Below are 23,947 nucleotides of genomic sequence, written 5' to 3' on the forward strand. Positions count from 1 at the left end.
TGGAGGCTGATAGGTCTCAAAATCTGCAGTTGGCAAGCTGGAGGCCCAACAAGACTTAATATCTGAGTCTGAAGGCTGGAAAAAACCGACGTGCACGTCAAGCAGACAGGCAGAAGGAGTTCCCTATTACTCAGCCTTTTTGTTCTGTTCAGGCCTTTGACTGACTAGATGAGACCCACCTGCATTAGGGAGGGAGCGATCTGCTTTTCCAATTCCAATTCCAGTGTTAATCTTATCCAGAAACACCCTCACAGACACCTCCAGAATAATGTTTGACCAAATGTCTGGGCATCCTGTTGCCCAATCAAGTTGACACACAAAACTAACCATCACAGTGCCCCATATCATAAGCTCATCCTTGGAGGGATCAGGTCTGATTAATGGTCCTACACAAACCAAAGGCAGCCACTTTGTAGGTTGACTGATGACCTACAAGGGGCCATGGGGTAAAAGCCCTAAGCATGGATCATGGTAATTAGCAAGTATGGTCACATTCCTTCTCCTGGAGACACAGCTGGAGTTAGTCAAATGGTACAAGAGGAGAAAAATGGAGATGCCTAGAGAGAAGCAGAAATCAACAGACAGTAGGGGATCCACGCCAATAGGAGATCCAAGCCATAGTGAAGATATAGGAATTCCTGATGCTAGTGGTGCAGCAAGCCAATATGGAGCCCAGAGCCACCTTCAGTCCTAAACAACCTCCCACGTCTATCCTCTGTGGAGCCTGTAATACATTAGGTTCTGTCCTACCTGTCTATACCTTATTACTTGATGGCTCCTTAAGTAAATCATAAAACCCCAGTTCTTCAGGTGACATGAATGTTCCTATTCCTTATCAAATGAGATGAACCAGGGTATTTACCATACATGAACAACGAATGCCGATGACATCATCCCACTTGACTTTTCAGATTGATTGATGTCCAGGTTTACTAAAAGTTCACTCAAAAGCTTTCTAATCTATTTCCTTACTTGTTGGGTGGGTGTTACCTTTGGGAAATAGAGGAAGAAGGTGATTAGAGGATAGAGCTGGTGCCGTTGGCCTTGTGTAGATACAACTGTTCACAGATTTCATAGGCTAGGAAAATGTAGGGTGAAGGGCTGCTTTCCAAGTTGTTTTCCCCTGTTTGCCATTGCAGCTTTTCCAGACCACTTAATTTGATTTTTGGTGTTCAAAATCTTACTTATAAATCTCCCCTAAGGGGAGAGTTGGGCAGGTGGAAGGACTTTTGACTTCTATCACCATAGCTCTAAGTTCATAGAACAGTTTTGCCTGTTCTAGAGTTTCAAACAAATGAATTCTTCCATTATGTATTCTTTGTGTGTGTGACTTCTGTCGCTCCATGTGCAGCTTTTGAGATGTGCCCATGTCATTGCACCTATTAGTAATTTGTACTTTTTAATTTGTTCATGATATGTGATGAGTTATAATTTTTCTGAGTCCTGGAGGTTGGGAAGTCCAAGATCAAGGCAGATTTGTGTCTGGCAAGGGCTTGCTCTCTGCCTTGTTGCTGTGTCCTCACATGGCAAAAAGGGCGGGGAGGCCCCCTTAGGCTTCTTTTATGAGGGTACTAACCCCATCCATGAGGGCAAAGCCTTCAAGAGCAAATCACCTCCCAAAGGCCCTATTTCTTAATACTATCACATTGGACATTGTATTAGTTTATTTCCACCTGCTGATAAAGGTATACCTGAGACTGGGTAATTTATAAGGAAAAAGAGGTTTAATGGACTCAGTTCCATGTGGTGGGGGAGGCCTCACAATCATGGTGGAAGGCAAAAGGCACATCTTACATGGCAGCAGGCAAGGGAGAGAATCAGTCAAGCAAAAGGGGTTTCCCCTTATAAAACCATCAGGTCTTGTGAGACTTATTCACTACCATGAGAACAGTATGGGGGAAACCATCCCCATGATTTGTTTATCTCCCAATGGGTCCCTTCCACAACATGTGGTAATTATGGGAGCTATAATTCAAGATGATATTTGGATGAGGACACAGCCAAACCATATCAGGCATTAAGTTCCAACATATCAATTTTGGAAGGACACTAACATTTGGATCATAGTAATAAGAAAACTTTTTTCTGAGGCAATTTAAGATTTTTGTCATTTATATTCCCACAAGGTATCCTGAGCAGAACTATACCAGATAATATGGTAGAGTTTCTTAAAGGCTCTTAAGGGCTGTATCTTAATGTAGCTACTAAATATCCCAGTACAGTTTTCCATGTGTTTGTTCCAGATCACAGAACCAGTTTAAACTGCATCCCTTTTGAATGGGGCCAGACTCACATGAGGAGTGGTGACTATATGAGTTAATGTGGTTTTACTACCCAGAAGGTGAGATTTAACTGTCATTTTAGACCTCATTTAAAACATTCTCTATAACTTCCTTCTAGTGTTTCTAATATTCTATTTTGTACAGTAGTTACAATTTTGGATTTAAAATCCTCCCTTTTGAGCCTTTGTAAGCTAGTGTAGAGGTTCATGATATGTGATGAGTTATAATTTTTCTGAGGCCCAACTTCGAGCCTCACGCACTATTGGAATGGGCCCCAGAGGTGAGTTCCTGTTTTTACCCAGCACCTGTGCTCACTGTGGCTTCATCATCCTATGCTCACCCGACCTCCTCCCTTTCATGCCAAAGTGAACATTTTATTGTGAAGTCCTTGTTCTATGGTGATATTAACAAACTTGAGGATTTTTGTAGTCCTTGCAATGCAAACTTACAACTGCCAAATGTCTACTATTCCTATTTTTACCTTTTCTGAGTATTAAAAAATATGAAGTATAATTTAAGTACAAGAAAATACACAGGTGTGACATGTTTAGTTTGATAAGTTTGGACAATTGTACACCTGTGTAGCCATCATCCTAATCAAGATTCAGAACACATCCACCACTCCAGAACTTCCTCTTCTGTTCCTTTCCAGTTAATTGTTGATCCACCCCTATAATCTTGGAAGCAGCCACTTTTTGACTTCTATCACCATAGCTCTAAGTTCATAGAACAGTTTTGCCTGTTCTAGAGTTTCAAACAAATGAATTCTTCCAATATGTATTCTTTGTGTGTGTGACTTCCATCACTTAATGTGCAGTTTTTGAGATGTGCCCATGTCATTGCACCTATTAGTAATTTGTACCTTTTAATGGCTGAGTAGTATTCTACTTACGGCCATACCACAGTTTGTTTATCCATCGTCCCGTTGATGGACATTTGCCTTGCGGGGGAAGGAGGCTATTGTCAATAAAGCAGCTATAAACACTCTTGCTTTCTGTAGACATAGGTTTTCATTTCTTTTGGGTAACTATTAATACCTAGAAACGGAATTGCTGAGCCATAGTGTAGCTTTAAGAGAATTGCCAAACAGATTTTCAACGTGGTTGTACCATTACTCTCCCCTGGTAATATAAGATAGTTCTGGTTTCTCTACATCCTGGCCAACATTTGGTGCTGTCAATCATTTTTATTTGAGCTACTCTAGTGGATGTGAAAGGGCATCTTGCTGTAGTTTTAATTCCCGCTTCTCTGATGACTAATAGTGCTGAGCAAACTATCATGTGCTTCCTGACCATTCCTAGATGTTCTTCAGTTAAATGTCTGTTTAAGTCTTTTGTTCATGTTTAAAATCAGGTTATGGCCAGGTGCAGCCTATAATCCCAGCACTCTGGGAGGCTGAGGACAGCACCTGAGTCAGGAGTTCAAGACCAGACTGGCTAACATGGTGAAACCTTGTCTCTACTAAAAATAAAAATGAGCTGGGCATGATGGTGGGTGCCTGTAATCCCAGCTACTCAGGAGGCTGAGGCGGAAGAATCGCTTGAACCTGGGAGGTGGAGGTTGCAGTGAGCTGAGATTGTGCCATTGCACTGCAGCCTGGGTGACAGAGCGAGACTCCTTCTCAAAAAAAAAACAAAAAAACAAAAAAACGGTTATTTACTCACGTTAATTGGTAAGAGTTCTATTATTTATTTTTGTACCTGCCCTTTTCTCTGGTTACTTTTCTCTCGTTACCTTCTGAATTCCTTGAGATACTTTATCAGTTCTCCCTACAGTGTCCACCATGGTGGTTTGTAAATAGCAGGTGTTTAACAAACACTTACTGGTTTAACAGCATAAAGTCGTAGCCCTGCCTGTACAGTGGCACAACCTGTTGATTTTATTAACAGAATTCAGTAAAGTTTCGGTGTTCAATTTCTGGATTGGCAGCATCTCTTACTTTTCACTTTTTGAATTGGACGTTACTCTATTCCAGGATGTGACCTTTTGCAAACATTCAGGCTGCTCATTTCTAAATGCTTTAAGCCAATCTGGCATATACGACTTGATTTTGGAAACTGTCATAAACTTCATAATTTTACAAGACTTACTTAGGAAGATCTGAAGCTTTCATGATAGGTGGTCTCTTAGAGAAGTTGAAATATTTATAGCCTTGAAAATAGAACATTCTGTACCATCACCTTCTGTTTTCCTCCTCTTCTGAAATTTATGAGACATTTCTTAACCAAGAACCAGAGCCCAAGGGGCAGACAGAAGAAATATAAATACTTTTATTTGAAGATAAAGACGGTGAGCATCGACAAAGAGACTATCTAGGCTTTTTAAACCTTGTCTCCTTTCCAATTTTGTCAGCCAGAAGCATTATAAATGTACGCTCCACTTTGAAAGAACACCTGCAATGATGTCATCTTTATGTTCTTAAATTAGTTTCTAGGCAGACTGGCCAGCTTGGGAAAGCCAGAGCAATGTTTCCGTTCTCATCCACTTGAACTTTGCGTCAGATCTGTGGCTCCTGTGTGCTAAACCTATGCTTTAGAAAAGCTCCCATCCCCAGGTTAATTCGGAAATCTTGAAAATCATATGTAACCAGTGAATTTATTGGTTAATTTTTATCTCAAGTCAGCTTGACAAATTAAAATTCTTTTCTGATCCCAAAAGTAATACTTGCTTGTTGCAGATAATGTAGCATGAATACATGGAGAAAATAAAGATGATTTAAAAATTGATCTCACAAAAATAATTGCTATTAAAATCTCATAGGTTTACTTGCAAGTTTGTTTCTATTTTTCTAACATTATATCTAATCTGTAGTCTATAAAAAAAGAATCATAGTGAATATATTCCTGGATACTCGGCTTTGTTTATTATGTTTTTTTTTCCAGAATGATTTTCACTTATTTACAGATTTTCACCAGCTGTGTAACATTTCATTTTATTCTGTTTGTTGATTATGTTTGTATTGTGTCTCAATCAAGTTTTTTTTTCTTCATGTTCCAAATAAGAATAGAATCTTTTTTGCCAATGAGAGTATATTTTTGTTTGCTTCATGTTGGTATATGGAAAAGCAATAGACTCTTGTACATTTATTATTATTTTTTAATCTGGTCCTTTTACTGTGTTTCTTTTAAATTCAAAGTGCTTACAGTTGATTCCCTTAGGTGTTTAGGTTATCCAATCATATTGTTAGTTTATAATGAACTTTTAATCACCTCCTTTCTCATAGTTGTGGTTCATATTTCTGCTTCCAAGCTTACTACATGACTCTGATCTTCTTGAGCAATGTGAAATAGTAGACACACCTGCCTTGTTTCTGGTTTTAACAGGAATACTTTGAATGTTTCACATGCTGGCCACTTGTTTACATAATTATTATGTAAAAGAAGTATCCTTGAGTTCTCATTTTCCCTAAGGATTTTTAACAATATGAGAATGTGTTTTAGGTGTTATTTAATGCCCTTTAAACCACTAATAAATATGGGGACCGCTGACCTAAAGTATTATAATGTTGGATTTTCTAATACCAAACTCTTTTGCAGTCCGAGATAAGATACACTTTCTTTGATCGAGCTAGAAAATTCTTTTCGGATACTATTTATTTTGCAGCTACTTTATTTAGGATTTTAAAATTACTCCTAAGTGAGATTGACTCATGATTTTCTTTTCTTTATTGCATTATCTTTGTTAGCTACAGAAATCAGAATTAATTTAGCTTCATGAAATCGATTGTGTAGCTTTCCATCTTTTTCTGTTTTCTGGAAGAGTTAATATACTCTAATTCCCTAAACTTGTGAAACTTTTGAGATATGTTAATTGTATTTAAAATTTCTTTTATGGCTAGTAACGTATTCACATTTAAATTTTTCTCTTATGTCAATTTTGGTAACATGCCCAGAAAAGTGTCCTTAATTTTAAGATTTTAAATTATATTTTGTAATGTAGAATATCATAATCTCCTATTACTTTTGTTCTCAGCTCAGTTTAATTTTAAAACCCTTTTATTATATAAAATTAGAGAAGACAGTACAATTAACTGTTGTCCCATCTTCTAGCTTCAGCATTAGTCAGTTCATGACAACTTCATTCTCCTTATATCCCCCATTCACTTTGTCATTCACAGCCACACCCTCTTCCATTATTTTGAACAAATTCCACCATCATAATTTCATCTTTAAATATTTCATCATATAGCTCTAAAATATATAGACCCTAAAAATAATGAAAATATCACTATCTACCTAAAACATTAACAATAATTTCTTGATGTCATCAAATATTCATTCAATGTTCATGTTTTCCAATGATCTTTTGCTTTTATATGGTTTGAGTACATACATTACAATCAGCTGATATGTTGCTTACATTTCTGTTATTATACATTTCTCCCTCAAACTCTTTTTTTCCCTTGACATTTCTTATTTCTAATTTCTTATTTGCCCATTTTTCTTGCTTAGGTTTATCAGAAGCATATCATTTTGTCTTTCTCATTTTTTATTTGTTCATTATTTTCTGTTTTTAAATTATATTTGCTTAGAGTTTATTATATATTTTTAAAGAACCAAATATTGCATTACATCAAAATTTGACACTATACTTCCAGCCTCTTCTAAAACATATTTATCTTATTGCAATTGTTTTCTTAGCATGCGTTCTTATCTCGCCACCCTTGTTTATCTTCTCATCTGGTTGTGTTGGCTCATCTTTTAAAAAAACTGATGTTAATTTTCCATTCACCTTTTTTCTGTTTTCTGTGTAAAAGTCTGTGGAAGAACAGTTAAGACCCCTCAGCCGCTGAGCAGTGGGAGCTGCAGATCTGCCCACAATGGGAGGCTGGGGCCCCCAGACTTAAGTAGGGAACCGCTGAATGGGCCCAGAGGCCACCTGCACCTAAAGCCCAATCTGCAGCTTCAGCTTGGAGAGCAGTCAACTCAGGAGCTGGAGCAGTCCATTCTCCTGAAATTCCTCCCTGGCCACAACCTTTCCAGCAGCGGCTGTTCTTCCTTTTCTGTCTTTTCAAGATCTCTGTGGAATTGGAGATCAGGCATGACCTCCCATGGGTGTCACGGGGGTGCCACCATGCACAGAACTTCCTGGGCCAGTATCCCCCACATCAGACCTGCGGAGTGAGCTCCTACCCATTTTTCACATGTTTTAATCCCTCCTGAAAGCTCTCAGGCATTTAAACTACTGTCAATCCCCATTCATTGAGCCAGACTCTTATGGAGAGTCTATTGCTTTTCCCTATACCAACATGAAGCAAAACCTGCTCCTTGTGGAGCACGTGACCTGTCTTTAATATTCATCTTTCTGTCTTTAATGTTCATCTTCTTTCCCCTTCCTTTGCAGCCTGTTCTTTGGTTTTGGTTTTCTGATCTTGTTTCATGGAGTTGCTATCTTTGTGTATTCTATTGGTGATGGCACATTGTTTCCAAAATAATTTACTTCTGGTGTCTCTAATAAATCATTTTGAGTTTCCAAAATAATTTATTTCTGGTTTGTGCAGTAAATCATCTTCAAAAGTCTCTCCACCCTCTTCTGAGTTGTTGGAGTTGTTTTTCTTTCAGTTGTTTTTTGAATTTTTTATTCCCATTGGCACATATTGATGTTTTTAGATTTACTCTTAGAAGAAGCATTTATCTAGGCTTGATGATGGCCTACATAAGAATTTGTTAACCTCCCTATCTTTGTTAAGGAGGTCCTGGTTATGGCTCATGGTGGCAGACAGCACAATGTACTCTAGTTACTCTGAGAAGAAAATGATTTATCAGATGGTATGATGAATCTTACAGAACCCCAGCAGGACCCAGGGAATAAGATTTGATTGCTACACACTTAGAAACAATGGCAATCAAGGGAAATGCCCCATCTTACATGGAACTGTTCTAGGGGAAACACCACTGTGGCCACCACATACTGCTCAGTACCTAAGTTTCTAGGAGCCATACTCTGATAAATCTTCCGGAACTGCCCCAGGAGAACCAATGTATCTATTGCTTCCAAAGACCTCCATTGTCCCTGAGCCTGGAAACTGCCTCCCATTGCTGAAACCCGCCTAGTCTCATGTGTGAACATCTGCTTGGAAGAATCTCATCCGCATACAAAACCCTGGCTCTAGTAAATGGGGTTTTTAGTTTTCTAGCATCTGTTATACCAGAAGCCTCACTAGAAGGAATCAGGAATGGCAATGGAGTCAGTGAAAAATCTGCTGCACTAAAGAAGTTTCGTGATGGATAGAACTCCTACAATCCTAGGTCTAGAAGGCCTTCAACCATGGTAGCTTTGCTGTACAGGAGTACCCACTCCCATCACACCCAGAATGATTACCCAATAACCCAATGGGGTACAGATACTTATATGCCCTTCTTCATAGGGGAAGGAAAATGGGGGAAATGTGTCAATTTGAGGGATAATAAATGATTTTTAGGGGGAAATAAATGGGCCTAATTCTCAGATAATTGTTAGTAGATAATTTATTTGGAAATTATTTGGAAATTGAATGGGACAGAGAGAAGAAATGGTTTAGAATTCTTCCTCTGTGATATGCGTTTTAATCTTTTCTGGTTAATAAAATTTCAAGGAAGGCAATTGTGTTCCTCTTTGGTAGATCCACTTTCTAGATAGATAAGGGAACTTTAGAGAACAGCTTCATCCTATGCTTCTTTGGGAAGGACAGAGGACTGAGAGATGGGGAAGGAATTAGACCTTGAGCTGCTTCTGTAGATCAGCAATATTTTGGGGGTGAAATACTGATTTTTTAGTCTCGGATTTGAAACTTTATTTTCAAAAGGTTTCACATATCAAAGTAGGATTGGTAGCTATGGAAAGATAAATTGGGTTAGTAATCTAGTGGCAAGGAATCTGTAAAGGGAGAAAGGAACATGGATTATGATGAGAATGAATACTTAAAAGAAGAACAAACCTAAGTGTGTTAAAAAAATCCAATTAAACTAGTCTCTTATTTCTGGAAATTGGACAGTCCAATTAAACATTGTGTTTCATTTTAAAAGATGGCATTGCAAATAGTTCTCAGAGCTAGGCCTCTATATATGACGTAGGCAAACAGATCTTTAATAAGAGGTCTTTTATGGAAAGAGAAACAAAAAACAAAGGTTAATGGGTGAAATAATTTATAAACTAGTTTCTCTAGAGTCTGAAGGCAGTCAGTTGAGAAGATTAGTGGCAATCTGACATATTTTTGTAGCCTGTATTTTGTGTGTAGAAAATTTGTCCAAATATAAGCTGTTGCAGTAATATTTCTTCAAAGCTGAGTTGACTAGCTTTAGCCTCAGGAAAAAGGCAGTTTTAGTTTCTAATAATTCCAAGTCAGAAGGATGGAAGAAAAATTGGAAACATTAGTCTGGAGTGTCTCAGCCAGATATTGGAGGAAAATAAAAATGTGTGATTCAGTCTAGCTATAAAGCTCAGAAACAAACGGGCAGGGCTAGAATCTAATAACAGACATATGTGGGGTTTTTTCTGTGACATAATTTTTTTCTCTTCAATCCTCCCATTTCTACCAAAGAAAATCATAATTAGTCTGTTTTAAGCTTAATCTTTGATCTGATTATTTACAAGAGTTTAGTAAGAATGGTGAATAACCACATAGGCTTGTTCTAAGTTGGCTTTCCTGAAATATTTTCATAAAGAATCTCGGATTCGACTTTTAAAAAAGCCTCTTGGCTTCCTAGCAATCCTAAGAAGTTAAGCCCAAAATCTGACTGACTCTCATACTGTATCCATAATACCTGTATAAGTGGGTGAATACCTCTTTGCTCAGGGTCCCTCAAATAACTTGAGTTTCATGGGCCTGTCATAAGGTGACATTCTTTACTCACTACAATTCAGGAGCCTTTTAATGGAACCATGTAGACAGCTACAAGGACAGTCTTTCCAAGGGACTTTTTGTTGGCTCCATAAAAGTCAACCTCAATCCCTCAAAGCAGTCTGATCATATCTAAAAATATTGTATTCCAGTCAGAGCCTTGGTAAAATAGCCAGTGTTTCCAGTTGTGTCCTGTTATAAAAGAGAATGAATTCTTACCGAACTTATGAAGTAACTGTATTGCCATAAAGTAAGAATGCTCATAAAGAATTTCTGAATTCTAAAGGGATCACGTAGAGAAAAAGGTAAATGTTTCAACTTTTTTCACAAGAATATACTTTGTCTATAGCTTTTTCTGTAAAGCTAAAGCTAGCTTAAGAGAAAAAAGTTTCTTAATTCTGGAAAACAAAACATGAAAAGAACAACCAAGATTTCAAACAAAAAATCATAAAAAATTATTTCAGTCCATCAGTTCAGCTCTGTGTAATTAATTCTTGTTCTGCTTGATGTTAGGTGAGCAATTTTATGAGTCCATTTATTTTTTATTAGAGTTCTGGAATTTTAACCAGTCCAGTTAATGATATAATCTCAAAGTTTTCTAAAACCTGTATTTACAAGGATTTGTTGCATGAACCTTTTTGAAGATACTTTATAATTTGCAAATAATTTTCAGGGAAAAAAAAGCATCATATAATAAAGCAATTGAACAACATTACTTAAAATGACCATGGTTAAAGATGCAGTTGACAAGAAAATTTGGTTAGTTCCTGTGGCCTACAACAATTTTACATCATAGCCATAATTATGACTGATAACATATATCAAGACATCAGAGTTTTAGAAATCTCATATAATTTTGGAACATATATTAATAACATTTATACAACTATAACCCAAAGAAAGTTAAACATCATTTCTTATTCGATGATGCTTCCTATATGATTTTAACATACCCAGTAAGCCTAATATGTCTCTCTTGGACTTCCAGGGGCAATTTCTGGAGTCTCAAAAATTTAGTATGAAGTCAAAATGACTTAGTTGAGAATTTCAAATTTGATTTTGGGAAGCCTGTCAAATATGTCAAATATTTTAAACACTTGATCAAAATAAGATTACAGGTCACTATGAAATAGTAGCCATTCATTTAGCCAAAGTGATAATTAAAATATTTCAAAAAGCGAGAACGCTTACTCTTAAATAGAAAGGAAAGTCAATTTTCAAATAATCAAAAGACTGAATAGAAGCAGCATGAAGCACACAGAATCTGTTTCTCTCCCTTCTTTTTTGCAGTTTACTTAAAAAGTAAACAAACGCCAGCTGTGGTGGCTCACACTTGTAATCTCAGAGCTTTGGGAAGCCAAGGCAGGAGGATCTCTTGAGGCCAGGAATTTGAGACTAGTCTGGGTAACATAGTGAGACCCCTTCTCTACAGGAAAAAAGAAAAATAGCTGGGAGTCCTAGCTATCTGGGAGGCTGAGGCAGGAGGATCACTTGAGCCCAGGAGTTTAAGGTTACAGTAAGGTAAGATCAGGCCACTGCACTCCAGCCTGGTGACAACAGAGTAAGACTCTGTAAAAAATTAATATTTTACAAAGTGAGCAAAATTATTTTATATTTCCTTGTTAGTATTAAACAAGTTCTTGCTTAAAAGAGAAAACCAAATTTTAGTTTTGTACTAGTGTACTTTTGATATTAACACTAAATTTTAAAAACCCTTATACTAAATTCATTTAATTTTAGTTTGATTACATACACCATTTCTTTTGTAAATTTATATTTTATAGCCATTTTATAACCTTTTTACTTATTCAATGTTATCTATTTTTAGATTTCTTTATTTTGAAACAATCTTTAAATAACCTCCAAAATTTCTCTTTTTTTTAACAAAAATCCCATTATTGTACTTTATAGCATCTTACTTTCCTTGTATACTCTGTATACAGAGTTGTTTCTTTCTTGTTTTTAATAGTTTTAATTACATATATTAATTCAAATTTTAACTCTTAGAAAGCCTAATTTCTAGTAAAAAATCTAAAAAGTAAGTAATTTAATCCTATTATGTCAGTATTTGTGGGTGAAAATCATTTCATAACTTTTAGAAAGATTTGTTTTTTCAATTTTTTTTTTTTTTTTTGAGACGGAGTTTCACTCATGTTACCCAGGCTGGAGTGCAATGGCGCAATCTCGGCTCACCGCAACCTCCGCCTCCTGGGTTCAGGCAATTCTCCTGCCTCAGCCTCCTGAGTAGCTGGGATTACAGGCAGGCGCCACCATGCCCAGCTAATTTTTGTATTTTTAGTAGAGACGGGGTTTCACCATGTTGACCAGGATGGTCTCGATCTCTTGACCTCGTGATCCACCCGCCTCGGCCTCCCATGTTTTTTCAATTTTTATGTTTATGGATCCACATATATTTAGTTTTTAAATACAATACAAAAACAATGTACCAATGTATATGAACATAGTTACATTTAATCATGAATGTTTTAGTATTTTAACTTAAAAATGGCTGATATTTTATACTATCTATTGCTTAATTTAATATAACATGACTTTAAGATTTTAACTTACTAAAAATATTTTTGAAATAATAGCAAGTTTTATTCTCATTTATTTTATTTGCATTTACCTAATTTACTCATTCTTAGTAATTATATTTGAATTGCTCATAGAAAATAAGGCTAGCCATTTAAATGGTTATTAATTTTTATTTATTATTTATTTTATTTCATTTTTTTGAGACAGGGTCTCACTCTGTCACCCAGACTGGAGTGCAGTGGCATGATCATGGCTCACTGCAGCCTGATCTCCAAAGCTGAAGTGACCTTTTCACCTCAGCATCCCAAGTAGCTTGGACTACAGGTGCACACCACATTCAGCTAATTTTTTTCTTTTTACATACTCAGCTAATTTTTAAATTTTCTGTAGAGTTGGAGTATCACCATGTTGCCCAGGCTGATCTTGAACTTCTGGGCTCAGGGGATCCTCTTGCCTTGGCCCCTGAAAGTCTTGGGATTACAGGTGTAAGCCACTATGTCTGGTCTGTTTTTTCAAAGGCAATGTGAGGCTAATCTTGTGTCAGCAAGGAGTGTAGCCTACCAAGGCATTTGAGATACTGGGCACAGATACCCTCCCCAGAGTCCCTCCCACAGTCATCCTGGGTATCCAGGAAGGCTGTGAAGGGCAGGGCCCATTTGGGCCCTAGAGTGACATATCAGATGTAGAGCCCAGGACAGAGGATAGACTTGTGAAGACAATGTCTGGAGGATCCAACCCCACCAAGCATGGCCAGGAGGTATAGTTGGGCCAGGCAAGACAGGGCCATATTGGGCTTGGCTCTGCCCTGCAGCTGGTGGCTTAGGCACTGTAGACCCACATGTCCCCAGGCCTCACCATAGCCACCTGTCCAGACACCAGAATCCAGAGGCTCAAACCCAAAGAGATAAGCTCATAGTAAGATGTGTGTAAGGTTTGGGGGAACCCAGCAGCCAGCCCACTGCACAGCTTTACCTCACAGACAAATCAAGCAAGTATTAAAAATATCACAGAAGCAACAATTTTATAACCTTAAAATGTCTGTAAGAGACAGCATAAATCTGTCTGACCAGTAGACCCAGGCAAAAATGTCTGAATTAATATTGACAATTCTGATGGCATTTCCATTTTATTTTACCAACAAGATAAAAGTAACCTTTATTTACCAAAGATTTATTGCAGTCATGTAACCTTGAAAAACACTTGAGTTATCTACTTAACTTAGGAGTGTTTATTTTAAAATCAGTTTGGTATTATGTAGACAATATAGAAACGCAGATATAGTAATCTACATATATGTAGACACAACATACAACACACACATGCGTACATACTATGTACCTAAAAACCAAAAAGATCTGGAAATTCAGTGCAAAAGAGAGCAGACCTTTAGACCTGAGAAAAAGCTGATTATGGCTTTTGAGGCTCATGAGGAAGACAGAGGACCCCAAAAGGGAGGGTCAATAGTGCCTTTTCTGTGTTCCTCTTTGGTTCTCAGCATTGCTAAAAGTTTCCTTTAGATTTTTGTGGTGGCCAGAGTACCATTGCTTCCTTTTAGTAATTTTTATCAACTGATTACCAAATGAAGGAGAGAGGGGATTAACAGGATGAAAGATTGAAGGTGTCAAAAGGAAAAAGACAAAGAAGTAAATGGAACAAGTCTTAGAGGAGTCAGTTTAGGGGTATCTTAAATTTCCCAAAAGGTCAATGAAATTCTAGTTAGCAAGGGTTCAACAAAGAGGGGTCTTGTTGACTAAGAAGTTTTTCCATGGGGGAAATGGGATTTAAAAGGGAACAGAGAAGAATATTAGCTTTTAATGAAACTGAATTTCTACCATAGAGCTCTGTAAAAACTTAAAAAAAAAAATACAAGCAGCAAACTTTCTGTTATGCAAACAGCCAGCCTTTTGTGAGAGCTGAGAGAGTGGGGAGGGGGTGTTGGCAGTGGTGGTGGGAGCAGCACCTCTCTTTTGCCAAATAAGAGGGGCTTTGGCTCCCAGTGGTGGTGGGAGATATGTTTGTCTGATCCAGTAAAGGATACAAGATAAACAGAAAAAACAGTTGCTTTCACACTCTAAAAATTAAGTTTTAAATCGGTATTTACTTCTAAGTGAGTTAGTCAAAACCAAAAGAAATAAGCATGCATGAGAATAAAATCAAAAAGCCCCTTATGGCTTTAGCCAAAGTCTCCAAAAGAGAAGCAAAAGCTGCAGCCCTTCCAAGATCTAGACCCCTCCTAGTTACAGCTTAAAGAAAGGAAAGTTTCACCAGTCACAAATGAAGTACAGCCCATATCTCTGTCTGGTCATATTTTCTAGAGACCCAACTTCTCAGCTGGCCATCTATGCACAAAGGCCCAGCAATCCGTGTGCCCCCGTAAATGGAAAATTAAAAGTGACAGTAAGACAACAGAAAGTCAAAAGTTGTCTATGTAAGAAGAGAGAATACAAACAAATGGGTACCTCAAAGATTGAGTCATACAAATATCAATTCAAAATGAACAATTGTTATAAATGTTTCCCCTGAGTTAAAGGATTTACATTTTCAAGGGGCTGATTCCCTAACCAGAGAACTAAATCAAACCCAGACTGCAGTGGTAAATGCAGAGAATTTTAAACACCAGACCATAGGGTGGAGTGACTTTTTTTACAAATCCCCCCGGAAATCCAAAGTTGGCAGTTTGAATGTTCAAATAATTTTAACTTTTGTTTTAGGTCAACATTTTGCTTTTTAATTTTGTCAGAGTAATTTTTAAGACTAGCCATCCCAATATTATATGTCTTTCAATTTGGTTCTCTCATCAATACAAATAAGGCAAGTGCTTAGGGCAAGAGATCTTTAAATTTTGTTTTCAAATATAGAAGTCAAATTCAAAAAACTATTATGTGGCCATTGATGATTAGAATTTCCAATGGTGTACTTATTTTAATAGCTACTCAATCTAATAAGCCTCTTTATGGGAAGATCAGAAAGCATAGAAAATGTAGCCTCCATGATCCTCAAAAATTTACTCCCAGAGATAGACTAAGATAGCAAAAGATTTTTGTTGCCACAGATAACTAAGGATGGTATTTGCATGAATGATGTCTCTGTTCTTCACTCAAGCACATGGGCATGTGGACACTCGGCCATACCTCCAGTCATCAACCCACTAACTTCTGGGATTGGACTTGCCCAGCATTAACCAGGCAACAAAGATTGAGACAAAAAAGCCCCTTATGGATGAGGCTCCTTATTAAGACACACCATCCTGAGATCCTAGCATGTTAACAACAGAGTATGTTGCTTAAAATTGCATGCATCTTGGGTCTCCTAGTCCTTTCAGACTGACCACCAGACATGATCTGAAAATCACACACCCTGGATAGCAGAGACCAAGAGAAATGCTTCAACTTGGTCACAAGGCAAACTTTCAAGGACATAAAATGAGAAGAGAGGGTCACCTCACTCTGTTTTTGTTTTGGAGACCCACAGAACAATTTGTCTGAATAGATGCTGGAGGTCTGCTGAGAACTGTAAAACTAACTGGTCTGTGGAAGCTGGCTTGAACAACAGGCTTATGTTTTAGGCCTATTTTCTACCCTGTGGTACCCCTCTTTATAACAAAGTGACACAGAAAGACAAAGATAAAGAAAAAGGGAAGAGTATTTCTGGGAATAAAAGGATCAGACAACACGAATACTCATACCGAAAATATACCAGAGTCACTGTACCTAACACTAGTCATACAAATGCTTTTCTCCCATTAATCTTAAATGTAAAAAGGAAAAATAGACAAACAGTAATTTTTACCATCTGCTCAACCAGATTCCACAGAGAGAAACTGGGAGTCTGGTAACAATTTCTTATTCTTATATTGGCTTCTTACGTCCTGAAGTCCTTCGACTGCAACTTCCAGAAAAGCAGAGCAGTTTTGGTGTTGCTGCTCACAGCACCAAATATGTAAGGGTAAACCGTCATCCTCTGACGGTTTGCTGAAAATCAACTGAGAAAAAGCAGACTAATAAGAGAAAGAAGGCATACAAACTTTATTTTAACGTGCATAGCACAGGGGAATTGCAGGAAAATGACTACCTAATGGGGTACTAATGCTTATATACCCTTCTTCATAGCAGAAGGGGAGATGGGGGAAATGTGGGTGGTTTGAGGGATAAGTGATTTTCAGGGGGAAAATGAATGGGCTTCATACGCAGACAATGGTTAGTAAATAATTGTCTTTGGAAACTGGAGAGGATGGAGAGCAGATAATGATTTGGAATGAAGTTCATCTGGTGTTTAATTTTCAGTTTCTTCTTCTGTGTTGTGAGTTTTAATCTTCTCTGGTTAGTAAAATTTTAGGAAAAAGAGTGTGTTCCTTGTTGGTAGGGTTTGGTTTCTGTGTAGATGATGGAACTCTGGAGAGCAGCTTCATCCTGTGCTTTGAGAGAGAGACAGAAGACTGAGAGGTAGGAGAAGTGGTCAAAGAGACCTTGAGGTTGCTTCTTTAGTTCAGCCACATTTTAGGGTGAAATACTCTGGTTTCCTTTAAGATCAATGAACTTGTAGATATAGCAATGGGATTTATCCAAAATGAAGCATAGAGAGAAAAATGACTAAGAAAAATTAAATGGAGTTACAGAGATATGTGGAAAAATATAAAGTCCTCTAACATAATGGTCATTGAAATTCCTAAAAGAGAAAAGACAAAAACATTTGAAGAAATAATGTCTGAAATGTCTCCATATTGGATGAAAAGTATAGAGTTAGAAATCAAAGAAGCATAACAAACCCAAAATAGAATAAACACACACGCACACACCCCACACCCCATAATAAAGCATTATAATAGATAGCTAAGAGCCAATGTTAGAAAAATTCTTTAAAACAGAGAGGGAAAATAGACATATGTACTGAGGAACAGAGTAAGAATGACTGCAGACTTCTTGTTGGAAACTGTGTAGATCAGAATACTTAAAAGAGCAATAGACAGATGATAAATCCTGTTAACCTATAATTATATATTCATGAAAAATAATTCTTTGAAAATGGAAGTCAAATAAAATCTTTTTCAGACAAATACAAGCTACAAGAATTCACTTCCAGCAGATCCTACACTTCAATACATTTAAATAGAGTTGTTTAAATTACAGGAATATAAAATGTATGACCACGTGGAAACTTGGATGTATACAAAAGAATGAAAAGGGCCGATATTAATAAACATATGAGTAAATATAAAGTTCTTTTGTCTCCTTTACACATTTTGTTAAAAATATAATTGATATATATATTTTTTTGAGACAGAGTCTTGCTCTGTCACCCAGGCTGGAGTGCAGTGATGTGATCTCAGCTCACTGCAGCATCTGGATCCTGGGTTCAAGCAATTCTCCTGCCTCAGACTCTGGAGATCTGGGACCACAAGCATGTGCCACCATGCCAGGCTAAGTTTTGTATTTTTAGGAGAGATGGGGTCTTACTATGTTGGCCAGGCTGGTCTCAAACTCCTGATCTCAAGTGATCTGCCCACTCGGCCTCCCAAAGTGCTGGGGTTATAGGCACAAGCCACCATGCCTGGTCCATTATTTGCCTTAAATAATAAAATATTTAAGGCAAAAGAGTAGAAACGTATTTTGCTGTTAAAATTAGATGAGAAATAAGATTTTATTGACCATAATAGCACAAAAGATAGCAGGCAAAAATAGAAATATAATATCCTAAGGATTATATATTATACATGAAGTTGCATAGTATTACATTGATATGGACTGTGAAAAGTTAAATTTGAATATTGTAAATCTTACAAGAACTACTTAAAAGTAATAAAAGAGTAAAGCTTATCAGCCAATAGTTTCTATACATAGAATAGTAAAATATATATTCTAAAAGAAAGTTAAAATTGAGGGGAAAAGAAATAAGAAAGGGATGAGACAAACAGAAAAAAATAGGAAGATGGTAGATTTAAATTCAATCATGCTGATAATTACATAAAATGTAATAGTCTACATCCAAATCAAAAGAGAGAGCTTGTACGGTACAAAAGGAAAGACAAGGCTGGACGCCATGGCTCACGCTTGTCATCCCAGAGCTTTGGGAGGCCGAGGTGGGCAGATCACATGATCAGGAGATTGAGACCATCCTGGCCAACATGGTAAAACCTTGTCTCTACTAAAAATGCAAAAATTAGCTGGGTGTAGTGACAGGCACCTATAGTCCCAGCTGCTTGGGAGGCCGAGGTTACAGTAAGCCAAGATCACGCCATTGCACTCTGGTCTGGCAACAGAGTGAGACTCCATCTCAAAAAAAAAAAAAAAAGGAAAGACAAAACTGTGTGTAATCTGTAAGAAACTCACTTTATTATTATTATTTAAATTTTAGATTCCAGTGATATATGTATGCTACAAGGTTTGTTGCAGGTTTGTAACAAGGTTAGTTATATGGTGTGATGCTGAGGGTTAGGCTTCTATTGATCCCATCACCCACATAAGTGAAGATGGTACCAACAGGAAGTTTTTCAGCCCTTGCCACCCTCCTGTCTTCCTTCCTTTTGGAGTTCCCAATATCTATTGTTCCTATCTTTATGTCCATATGTATCTGGGTTTTAGCTCCCACTTACAAGTGAGAATATGCAATATTTATTTTCTACTTCTGAATTAATTTGCTTAGAATAATGGCCTCCAGCTGGATCCATGTTGCTGCAAAGGTCATTCTTTCTTTTTTTTTTTTTATGGCTGTGTAGTATTCCATGGTGTATATGTACCACATTTTCTTTATCCAAGAAATTCACTTTACATGTGATGACAAAAATAGGTAAAAGGATGGAAATAGGTATTTCACACAAATAATCAAAGTAAAGTAAGACTGCTATGCTAACATCAGAGAAAACATAAATCAGAAAAGGGATTATTAGCAGGGATAAAGATGGACATTTTATACTGACAAAAGGTCAATTCATCACAAAGATATAACAATCCTAAATGTGTATGCACACAATAAATGAGGCAAAAACTGATGAACTGGGAAGAATGGGCGAATCAACTATTATAGCTGAAAATTTCTGCATTCTTTTCCTAATAATTTGTAGAAGTAAAAAGAATATAGAAGTATTTTTACTTCTATAAGTTATTAGGAAAAGTAACACTATTTACTGAATAGTGAATAACATTATTTACCAACTTGACTAATTGATGTAAATATGTCCACATAATAACAGAATGGTCACTCTTTTCCAGTGCACATGGAGCATTTGCCGAGATAGACCATGTATCGAGTCAAAGATCAAGCCACAACAAATGTAAAATGATTGAAATCATAGAAAGTTTGTGTTCTGCCTATAATAGAATTTATTAAGAAGTCAACAACAGAAGAATCTGGAAAGCCCCCAAATATGTGGAAATTAAACAACATACTTTTAAATAACCCATGGGTCAAAGCAGAAATAACAAGGAGGATTAAAAATATTTTGAACTAACTAAGAACAAAAACACAGCATATTAAAATAGGCTGATATGGCTAATTGAAACTTCTACTTCAAGATGGTAGAAAACAAAATGAAGCAAATTAAATCCAAAAATAAAAAAGTAAAAAATAAACACAAAAGCAGACATAAATTAAATTAAAAAAAATAAACGTAAAAAATGCATGAAATCCACAGCATCTTCTTTGGGGAAAAAATTAATAAAATTAATAAACCTCTGACTAGACTTATGCAGAAAAAAGAGAGAAGACACAAATTCCCACACCAGGAATGAAAGTGACACATCACTACAGATCCTACAGACTTTAGGAGGATAATAAGAAAATATTATAAACAATTTTATTCTGACTACTTTGATAATTTAAATGAAATAGTTGTTATAGTGTTACTTTGTATTAGAAAATGTTTTCGTTCTCAGGAGATAGATGCAAAAATATTTAAAGTGCAGCTCACTTTCAAATGGTTCAGCCAAATATTGATAGTTGTTGAATCTAAGCAGTAGGTATACAAATGTTCCTCGTATTTATCTTTAATCTTTTTTGTATACTTGAAAATTTTTGGAACGCAAAGTTGGAAAAAGTAAATCATGCACAAAAGATTGCCAGTAGAGAGGCTCTCATTCCAGCTGGGTCATTTCAAACAGAGCTTATGATGGGAAGGATGGTGTCATGATCTTTTGACCATGAGATCAGGATTGTGACCTTTCTTTTGTTTCAGGATGAAGCTTGGTGATGTGACAGTCTGTGGAAACTCCCACAGGACAAATGCAGAAAGGACCTAGATCACTGGATGGTCAGTGTTGCCCCTTGCACTAGCAGCAAAGGCCTATACAATTTTTTTGAGTAGTTTTATCTAGTTGTTCAGCTACTAGGAATAAATTGTAAAATCCCCTGGATAGTCAACAGCATTGGGGATTGCTTTGTAAACAGAGGCTTGACCTACTTAATTCTTCCCAGAGGTTGGAAAAAGAGGCTTGACTTACAGAGACATGAAACCTTGGCTTAACTGGACACTAATTACTCATAAGAGCTCTGCTTACCCAAACTTCTCATAGACCAAGCTCAGTATAAAATAAGAGCATGCATAAAGAAGCAAGATACTTAGAGGAAAATGTCACAAATACATCTATCAGCCCCAAAAGTCCTTTTATGTTCCATAAGTGATATTTCTAATTGTACAAAAATAAACAATACAGGGGTTAACAAATTCCACATTTAAGGGCTGAGAATAATGTCCCTACATTTCTAAGAAGCTGAATATTTGGAATTTCCCATATTTTGATATGTCTCTTTGTGATTAGAGTATTTGTAAAGGAAACAAATTATTGTATTGCTACAGATTTGATTACTAAACAAGGAAAAAAGGCTTGTTGTTGTGAATTTCCTTTTGGCCTTGGGTCCTGGCTGATGTTGGGCATCCAATGAGCTTCTCTGTCTTGAATGAAGACTGAAGAGGAAATGAAAGGTAGGAAGAGCATCAAAACTTCTTTGCAGGCTATAAATGAATCACTTACTACTTATTTTCTTACAATTCATTTATTCAACAAATGGAATATCTCAATTTCTCGATGCTATTACAGACTCTAGGTATAGTCTTAAGACTTTGGACTTAGAAATCTGGGTTCTTATCCAAGCTTTGCTGCTAGCTTGTTGGCGGAACCTTGGGTGATGAGTCTTTTGACTCCGTCTGGACCTCAACATTCATCCATCAAGTGAGGGAACTTGATCAGATATTCAATAATGGCCCCTCCAGCCCCATCTTCATATGAAGGGGAAACCACAGCATGGGCCCATGGGGGAGATCATGAACTTTGGAGTGAAACATTTCTGGCTTGGTCAACTATTTAATCTCTTGAACTTGATTAACTCATGTAACTACTCTGACCCTCAGTTTCCTTGCTGCAAAATGAGATACTAATATTTGATCAAATAAGATAACCGGCAAAACAATCATCAGGGCTCCTGGCATGCCACTGTGCATGGCTTTTGCTCCCTTGGGCAGCTTATATACGGAAAAAAAAGATTTTACAATGCAAAGACAGTAATCATTTTGTTAGTGAAGCAACAAAATAATTGGGCAATTTCCTCTCGATTATACCATCAACTGATGCCCAACCTAGAAAGCATTTGGCTAAGAAAGGAAAAGGAGTCTTTGCCCAGATCTCTCAATTTTGACCGTCTCTGGTCTGAAGGACTGAAGTTTTTTTTTTTTTTTTAATTCAAAAAATTCCTGATGGCATTTACCTGAATTGGCAGACTAAATTTATGCTCCTTTTGAAAACTGTGTCCATTCCAAGAAGTCAGGACATTTTCACCCAACCTGGCCCAGGCAGTGGGACTCGCCAAAGGTACAAGCAGGGGCACAGTGCTCTGGGCTGGGATGCCACATTCTTGCGCTGGGGTGAAGAAGTCAGCAGACAGCTCTCTTGGGTAACACCAGGAAGCTCCTGCTACAAGAGTGATCTCACCTCTTAGGAGACTATGGTAGAAACACAGTGCAAAAGCTATAGGAATCGTCCAGTATAATAACTATGGGTTTCTTTTTTTAAATTTTGAGAACATGATAAATGATTAAGAATATAAAACTAGAATTTAGAACTTACAGAGAACTTGTATGAATAAATTAAAAAGGCAACATAATTTTAAAATGGGCAGAAGTCTTGAGCAGGCACATTACAATATAGCAGGGGTCACCAAATTAAAGCCTCATCAGCAAAATCCACCTCCCACCCCAGCCTATTTTTATAAATAAGCTTGGAACACAGCCAAGCCCATTCATTCACACATTGCCCATGGCCGCTTTTGCTCGACAACAGCGTAGTTGAGAGCTGGGGACAAAACCATATGACCTCCAAAGCCAGAGATATTAACTTATCAGGCCCTTTACAGAGTGGTTCACAGAGACCCCTATAATAGAGGAAAATCCAAGTGGCCAATAGCACATAAAAAGGTGCCCCGCATTATAGCCAACAGGAAAATGCAAATTACACCCACAGTAAGATACCATTATGCACCCATTAGAAAGGCTAAAATTAAAAGGACTGACAACAACAAGTGTTGATAATGGTGGGCAACAGTGGGGGCTCTCATACACTGATGGTTGAAGTGTAAATTGGCTCAGTTTTGGAAAGCAGTTTGGCAGTTAAATATACATATCTCCATGCCCCAGAGATTTCTGGGCATATTCTCAAAAGAAATGAGGTCTGTGGCCACCAAGATGAGAAAGATCCTAGCACCTTTATTCATCATAGCCCCAAACATAAAACAACAAACACCCATCCACGTTAGGTTGAACTAAATAAATTGGGGTATATGCACTCAATGGGATAGTACATAGCTATGAAAAAAATAAATTGTTGCCTCATGCAAAGATGTTTCACAGATGTAATGTTAAGCAGAAGAAAGCAGATCTCAATGGGACCACGTTTCATGATTTCAGTTTATATGAAGCTCAATAACACCTGGTACTAGAAGTTGGAATAGCAGTTACCTGCAGGACCAGAGATTCGTATTGAAAGAGAAGGAACATCAGGAAATCTGCTGGGGCCTGGGAATGGCTGAGATGTTGCTCTGGGAGGTGGTTGCATGACTGTAGACATGTGTAAGAGGGTATTGCACGGTACATCTAAGATTGGAGCACCTACAATAGAAGGTACAGTGTTACAACTCAGTGAAAAAGAGAAAATATTAAAGAAGAAAAAGACTGGATCATTTTGGACTTGAACCTTACGTGGCAGTGGGTAATACAGAGTCATGTCTTAACTACAATTCAAACTCCAATACCTTTGTGTTGCAAAGAATGAATATTTGGGAATGTAATTCTGCATTTGTGATAAAGTCCTCCATAAAAACTGAGTCA

The sequence above is a fragment of the Sapajus apella genome, unplaced genomic scaffold, assembly GCF_009761245.1.
Source record: "Sapajus apella isolate SASKATOON/1434 unplaced genomic scaffold, GSC_monkey_1.0 scaffold8, whole genome shotgun sequence".
NCBI classification, from domain to species: domain Eukaryota; kingdom Metazoa; phylum Chordata; class Mammalia; order Primates; family Cebidae; genus Sapajus; species Sapajus apella.